This window comes from Myotis yumanensis, unplaced genomic scaffold, assembly GCF_028538775.1.
Source record: "Myotis yumanensis isolate MYYU_CA2020_CCGP unplaced genomic scaffold, mMyoYum1.0.hap1 SCAF_3, whole genome shotgun sequence".
Lineage (NCBI taxonomy): Eukaryota > Metazoa > Chordata > Mammalia > Chiroptera > Vespertilionidae > Myotis > Myotis yumanensis.
Genome location: NW_027223754.1, coordinates 66,092,831 through 66,100,091, shown reverse-complemented (window position 1 = coordinate 66,100,091; position 7,261 = coordinate 66,092,831). Strand labels below are relative to the sequence as shown.

The 7,261-nt window shown below is 42.3% G+C and overlaps 1 pseudogene; it reads left to right on the top strand.

The window, feature by feature from the left end:
- The first annotated feature begins 6,255 nt into the window (after positions 1–6,255).
- On the top strand, positions 6,256–6,858 carry LOC139006174 (protein phosphatase 1 regulatory subunit 12C pseudogene; annotated as a pseudogene).
- Positions 6,859–7,261: the final 403 nt, after the last annotated feature.

The following is a 7,261-nucleotide window of genomic DNA, read 5'->3' as shown; positions in this document are numbered from 1 at the left end:
AGGTCTTTCTCAACCCAAGATTGTAAAAAGCGTCTCCTTACTTGAAGGGTTAATATTGAGGGATGATATGAAAGAAGGAGAATATAGAAGGAGAAGCAAGAGTTGGATAAAAATGATAGATGCAAATGACCTCTAGTTAAGAATGAATTTAGAAGAAAGAGAGAGAAAAAGCAAGCTATTTAGATAAACTTTAACTTAATCTGGATAACTAGCCAAATTAAAGAGGTAGTCCTAAATGTTTACAAGGACTTTTAAATAATGCTTAAGTCATAACACAAAAATTATTCTGTATTACACAATGAGCATATCTAACAATGCTAAGGAAAAGACAAAAAACCTGGAACATACACCTTTCTTCTGGGACTTAGTAGCAAAATTTTATATTATAAATGTGCTTGATAAAAAAAAAAAGTTGTAGGTAGGTAGTTAAATGGAATTAAAATTGAGAGGAGAAATATAAAAAAATTGCAGGTATCAATAATATCCTTCTGAGAAGGAAGGAGTTAAGAATAATAGGAGTAAAGAATACCTTCAAAAGGCCCTGTGAAATGAAGAAAAGGAGATATGAATGGGCATAGTTATATAAGTTTTGTAATTGCAATATAGTGAATTTTCTGAGATTACATAGGTAATGTTCTCCATTTTGTTTAGGAAATGAGAAATACTATTTCTGCTTTTATGAAAGAAATGTAAGTTTAACAGGATAGTGGCCAAAAAATAGGAATAGTTGTTCAAGGTAAAAGCAAGGAAATTGATAATTGGAGCAAGTAAAAGAATAGGAGGATTAAAATAATATTTTATGTGGATTGAGGTAATTACAGTAAATGTTAGCATGCATTGGAACTGTCTACTTAAAGTTGATTATTTTCCTAAGGACAGAAATTATTATTTTATTTCATTAATGAGTAGAACTTCATGCTCACTATGTGACATTTGAACACTTAACATATATCTATTTATGTTAGATTGACAACAACTACAAAGTCATAAAAAGTCTAACACATTTTAAAATAATTTTCTCTTTTTGTGGTTCTGTTGCAGTCTTATAGAGTACCTTAGAGATCATTAATATATGTACCAACTCTATTGCATAAAAATCTGAGGAAAAAAATAATACTTTAAAAAATATTTGTTCTTAGAATTTAATATATTAGGTCCAATCCAAACTACATCTTCCTTTAAATACTGCTTCTTGATATGAAAAAGTATTTTCTTCCCCTGCTGTCATTTTACATAAGGAGGCAAGTTGCATTAATTTAAGAACAAATCCTTTTGTTCTGTCCATTTCAAACTCCACATCCAAAATCTCAACCTGTGGACTACAACATTTTTTCCCTCCCTGAGAATGTGTTTTCTTATAATACAGAAAAGGGAATAAAAAGGCAATTCAAAATCTCCAGCTGTTTAAAACTGGGGAAAAAAGAAAAACAATTTTCTGCAGCTTAAAATGTATGTGTTGTCCTTGAATGGATATTAGGGCAATTAATCGTGGTTGTTTTCCTTACCTGAAAAATCAATCAGGCAGTGATGATATCATCAGGTACATCAAAGGTTTTAAAGAAAACACAGTAAACAAGACTTAATTATTGCACTTACCACATAAGGGGTGAACTCTAGGAACCTCAACTATAAGGCAGATTAATTTTCTTCCTTTTATTTTTCTTTTCCTGTGGCGATTGCTATAGCAACAAAACTAGATTGTGTGTGAGGCCAATATCTACAAACTTTTAAGGGAAACAGCAGCTCCAGCATACTCCCAGTTTTTAGTATGAAAGAAAGAATAGCCATCCAAAGCGTAGAATGATTAGTTCTATAAAAGGTCCGGTTTAATATGTATTGCATAGATCGCTCATTGTTTTGAAGAGAATCTTGGAAACATCATCTTTGTTTATATGCATCGTGCAAATCATTGTTAGGGGTAGTCATTCTACTACATAGTATGGTGATTGCCAGATGGAAAGGGGGTGGGGGAGAGAGAAGAAGGTAAAGGGGGGAAAAATGGTGATGGGAGGACACTTGACTTGGGTTGGTAAACACAAAATACAATATATACTAGAGGAAGATATATCATAGAATTTTACCTGAAACTGTTACCATAGACCAGCCGTGGGCAAACTACAGCCCGCGGCCGGATCCGGCCCATTTGAAATGAATAAAACTAAAAAAAAAAAGACCGTACCCTTTTATGTAATGATGTTTACTTTGAATTTATATTAGTTCACACAAACACTCCATCCATGCTTTTGTTCCGGCCCTCCGGTCCAGTTTAAGAACCTATTGTGGCCCTTGAGTCAAAAAGTTTGCCCACCCTTGCCATAGACAGTCAGTCAGAGCATTAGGGAGTCTTCCCACTTGCCAAGATGATGGCAAGAAAAGGTCCTGACACTGGGCATGCCAAAAGCTAGAAAGATGAATATATAGGGCCCCTAGCAAGACAATTGGATAGAAAGAAAAGCCCTCTCTTCCCTATCCTTGGAAGAACTCTTGGGTTTGAGCAGGAATAGAGATGATCTTTGAGATGAGAGGAAATAACGTTGATCTTTGAGAAGGGAGTCTGTCATTCTCCCAGATCATATGACTCCTATATGAAACCTCTTTCCTTTTGCATTAGCACCTGCCTCACACATTTGACTTTAGTTACAGCAGGGCCCTGAAACTTTTTGTTGTTGTTGATGATTTACAGTTTTTGGCAACTCGAGTGGGACAACATGGACCTCAGCAAGTCCTGAAGGTTCTTGCTGGGCTCCCCACTGCCTGTGGCAGGTCAACCTGGGAGAGCAGGACTGTGGGCATTTCCCAGCAGCTGTCTAGAGCTTTTCTCAGGGAATTTCCCTGTTTCTTTCTAAATGCATCAGCCACCTGAAACACTTAGCTGGTGAAAGAAAATGGGTTTTCAGTGAGCAGACAAACTCAAGACTGGGTAGGTTGAACTGGCATCACAATGAGAGTCCTCCATCCCTGTCACTTGGGCTTTGTGCCACTTGGACTTTGTGCCATTTGGGTCCAGTTAGGACCTCTTGTTTTATCAGCTGTCAGGAGATAAGACACTAAGACTTGTTTGTGAGCACTTGTTTGGAATAATAGAATTATGTATCCATGTTTTGCTTACATGTTTCCACTTTTTATGGGATCTTCCTCTGGTTTTGGCTTTGTACTTTCATGCCACCAGGAGTTGTTCTATTTGACTCCTAAAGATAACCCACTAGGATGAATTTTAGCAGGGTGGCCCATGTATGACTATGATCCAATGACTAAGAAGGTATTGTTTTTTTTATTATAACACTGCTTGGACTATGTATACGTTAGGACTAGGAGGAAAAGTGGGCCCTAAATGATTCCCTAAAGTACTACGCCATCATACAGTTAGAACTGTTTGGCCAATGGTCAGGAAAATGGGATGAAATCTCTTATGTCCAGATGTTTATGGCTTTACACAATAAGGATTCAGCAAAGAAAGGGGATGACCTAGTGATGCAGAGAAGGGAATTGGCTTCAAAACCCCTCCCTGATAATAAGACACAAGAAGAAAAGGAAAATGAGGAAATGCTTTTCTTTTATGCCCTGTACCTGGGAACTCAGAATTAGCAGCAAGAGAATTTCCTCACACCCTAGCCCCTCTTGCTAGATATCCCTGAGATAAGGCCCAGAGGAACAACAGCCCCTGTATGATGAAGGAATGGCCTCCTCCTCGAAGACCCAACAAGGCACCCAATTTGGCCAGGGAGCATCCTATCCAGAGCAGAATGATTTACTTTGAGGCAATACCTTTAGGCAGATTAAACCAGGAAGACCAGCTTATACTCCATTTTCCACTTCAGAATTGCTGAATTAGAAGAATCCCAACCCTTCATATAGGAAGAATCCTCAGAAAATGGGCAGATCTGATCACCTCCATTTTTGCCACTCACCATCCAAATTGGGAAGATGTACACGCTCTCCTTAATATCCCGCTGATGGCAGATGAAAGGTAGCTAGTCCCATTGGGACCCCCAACTCATCAGGGGCAATACCCTTCACAGAGTTCAACTGGGACCTGAATAGTGGAAACTTAGCCTTCCTACAACATTACAAAAGGTGCATATTGGAAGGGCTTAAAAGAGGTGCCTAAACAAAGAGCCTGAATATGATATGTGCTGTTCAACAGAAACCACGAGAAGATTCTTCTGAATTTTTAGAAAGGATCTATGGAACCAATCAAAAGCACACTGATAATGACCCGCAGGCACCAGAAAATGCCCAGATAGTAAACATGACTTTTATTGGACAAAGTTCCCTGGAAGGAAGCTCCCATGTTTAGATGGGTCACTGGGAATGAATCCCTCCCAGCTGATGGACATAGTCTTTAAAGTTTACCATGCCCAGGAAACAAGGACATTAAAGCAGACTGTCATTTTCTTGGAAACAGTGAGGGGAAATGAGGAGAGGCGGGACCCGGAAGGAAAAGGAAAGGACCTACTGGGCACCCATCAATGCACCTATCAGAAAGAGGGAGGCCACTGGAGAAAGAACTGCTTGGAACTCAAGTAAATAAATAAATAAATAAATAAATAAATAAATAAATAAATTAGAAACCTTCTCTGAGAAATGTTAGAAATAAATGATGAAACTGATGATGATTGAGGAGGCCCAGGGGTTCCCCTAGACATCTCCTGACCTATTACTATTTCCCTATAGGAACCCCAGGTACAATTGTCAGTGGGAAAAAGCTAACTGATTTCCTCATAGATACAGGAGCTACATACTCGGTGCTAAATACAAAACCAACCAAGAAAAAATCAGCTACAATGATGGTTAATGGAGTGTCTGTACCTTTATAAAAACAGCCATTCCTTCAACCTCTAGAATTCCAGCTTGGGGATCAAAAACTTATCCATGGTTTTCTCTGTATGCCAGACTGCCCCATTCCATTATTGGGTCTATATTTGCTTTGTAAATTGCACAAACAAATAACTTTTTTCCCCAGAGAAGCAGCAATTATATTTAGAAGTCTCCTGGGAACATGCTCTTAGTTCCAGGTGCTCCTGACTTGCCCAGAAGAACACCCCCCTTAGTTGCACTCTTCCCACCAGAGATCTACAAGCAGGTTGATATTGATTGAGCATGTGGGGCCAACAGAAACCCAGATAGGGCCATTAATACCCTGCTATAAAAATCAACCTAGAAAAAAGGGTACAGGGCCCACAGAAGAAACAATACTCCCTTACAAAGGAAGTATCAGGGGAAATTCAACCAGTATTGCAGAAATTCTTAAAATCAGGATAAATTCCGTCATACGACTAGTTTATAAAAGTCCCCTTTTGGCAGTCAAAAAGCCTCATTCTGATGAATATCTATTTCTACAGGATCTTAGGGCCATAAATGATGTTGTCCAGGGCAGTCATCCCCCATTGCTCAACCTTTATACTTTGTTGACCACAGTGCCCAGGGACAGCAAATGGTTTTTGGTTCTAAACTTGAAGGATGCTTTTTTCCCCCCTGTATCTCAATAGATAAACAAGCTTAACTATTATTTGCCTTTGAATGGTGGGAACCGGAAATGAAAGCTACGCTCCAATACTGTTGAACTATGTTGCCACAAGGATTTAAGAATTCCCTGTTCATATTTGGGTAAATATTAACAAAATATTTAAGGGATATTCAATTGAAATTGTGAATCTATCTATCTATCTATCTATATATATATATATATATATATATATATATATAAAGAAGTAATATGCAAATTAGGTCAGGAGCCTTAATAGTCACGACCAGCTCAGGAGGAGGGGCCGGGCGCTGCCCGAGCCTGAGAGAACAACACACAGGCACAGCCCAGAGCTAGAGAGAACAACCCTGCAGGGGGATCCAGGCCCCAGCCCTGCAGCCCTGGTGCTGGGCTTCTGGGGCTGGAGCCAGTGGGGAGACTAGCCCGCAGAAGATGGCCCTGATTGGGCTGGTCCCTATGACGCCCAGTGTAGCCAGCAAACCAGCTGATCAGGGGTTGGGGCCTTCAGCCAACCTCATAGCCACTCCCCCCTGCCAGCCTGCCCCTGATCAGACTCTCTCATCTTGATCAAGAGCAGGGCGCACAGAGCCTGGACCAGGGGTGGGCAAACTTTTTGACTCGAGGGCCACAATGGGTTCTTAAACTGGACCGGAGTGCCGGAACAAAAGCATGGATGGAGTGTTTGTGTGAACTAATATAAATTCAAAGTGAACATCATTACATAAAAAGGTACGGTCTTTTTTTTTTTTTTTTAGTTTTATTCATTTCAAATGGGCCGGATCAGGCCCGCGGGCAGTAGTTTGCCCACGGCTGGCCTGGACCCTTCCTGGCAGCCCTGAGTCCATGGGGTTGAGAATTCTGATGGCCCTGCCCAGAGAGTAGAGGCGCCTGACAGGCAGGGACAGGGACAGGGACCACAGACCTCCAGGGAGCACTGCAGAGTTGGCAATGATTGGAGAGGGCCTGTGAAGGTGGAGGAGGCAAAGCCAACTGACATCAGCCCAGAATCCAGCCCTTCCCCTCCAGAGGCAGCAAGACCTAAACCCAGAACCCCAGCCCCAATCGGAAGAGCCCTAGGGAAATTTCAGGAAGCTCTATGCAGAGCTGTGTGTTGAGAATGAGAGACTGGCGAGACCATGCTACGGCTGGCGCAGCTCAAGGTGGAGCTGGAGCATGCCATGCAGAGTCAGGAGCGCTTTGCAGAGAGTCAGGTCCTCCTGGAGCTGAAGAGATTTGAGCGCAGGGCCCTGGAGCGCAAGGCCACTGAGTTGGAAGAGGAGCTGAAGGGCCTGTCCAACTTCCAGGCTGACAACCAGCACCTCAAGGAGAAGAACATGGCCCTGATCCACATCATCAGCAAACTGTCCAAGTGACCCCAGAGGACTTGCCCCTGCATCTGCATGTATACAGCTGCTTCTGCCCACACACCCCTTCCCCTGTGTGAACATGAGTGACAGGGATGACAGGAGTCTCTGAGAAGCCATAACCTCCCCTTGGGACCTCCAGACTGGGAGGGGAGGACAGAGCACCCAGGAGCCAAGGTGGCCATCTGAGGCCAGGATAGAGATGGGAGGCTGAGCCAGGCAGGGGGACCTGGGCTGCAGGCAGGACCAGAAAGGAACTGAGGACCAGGAAGTGCCAGGACCAGTAGCCAGGACCAGAGTGGCTACCCAGAGGTCCCCTTTCACGTGTGCTACCACCAGTTACCTCTCCAGCCCCTGAGCAGGAATCCGAGAATGTGCCAAGCATCCCACCAGCCTGGGCCAGGTGGGCCTA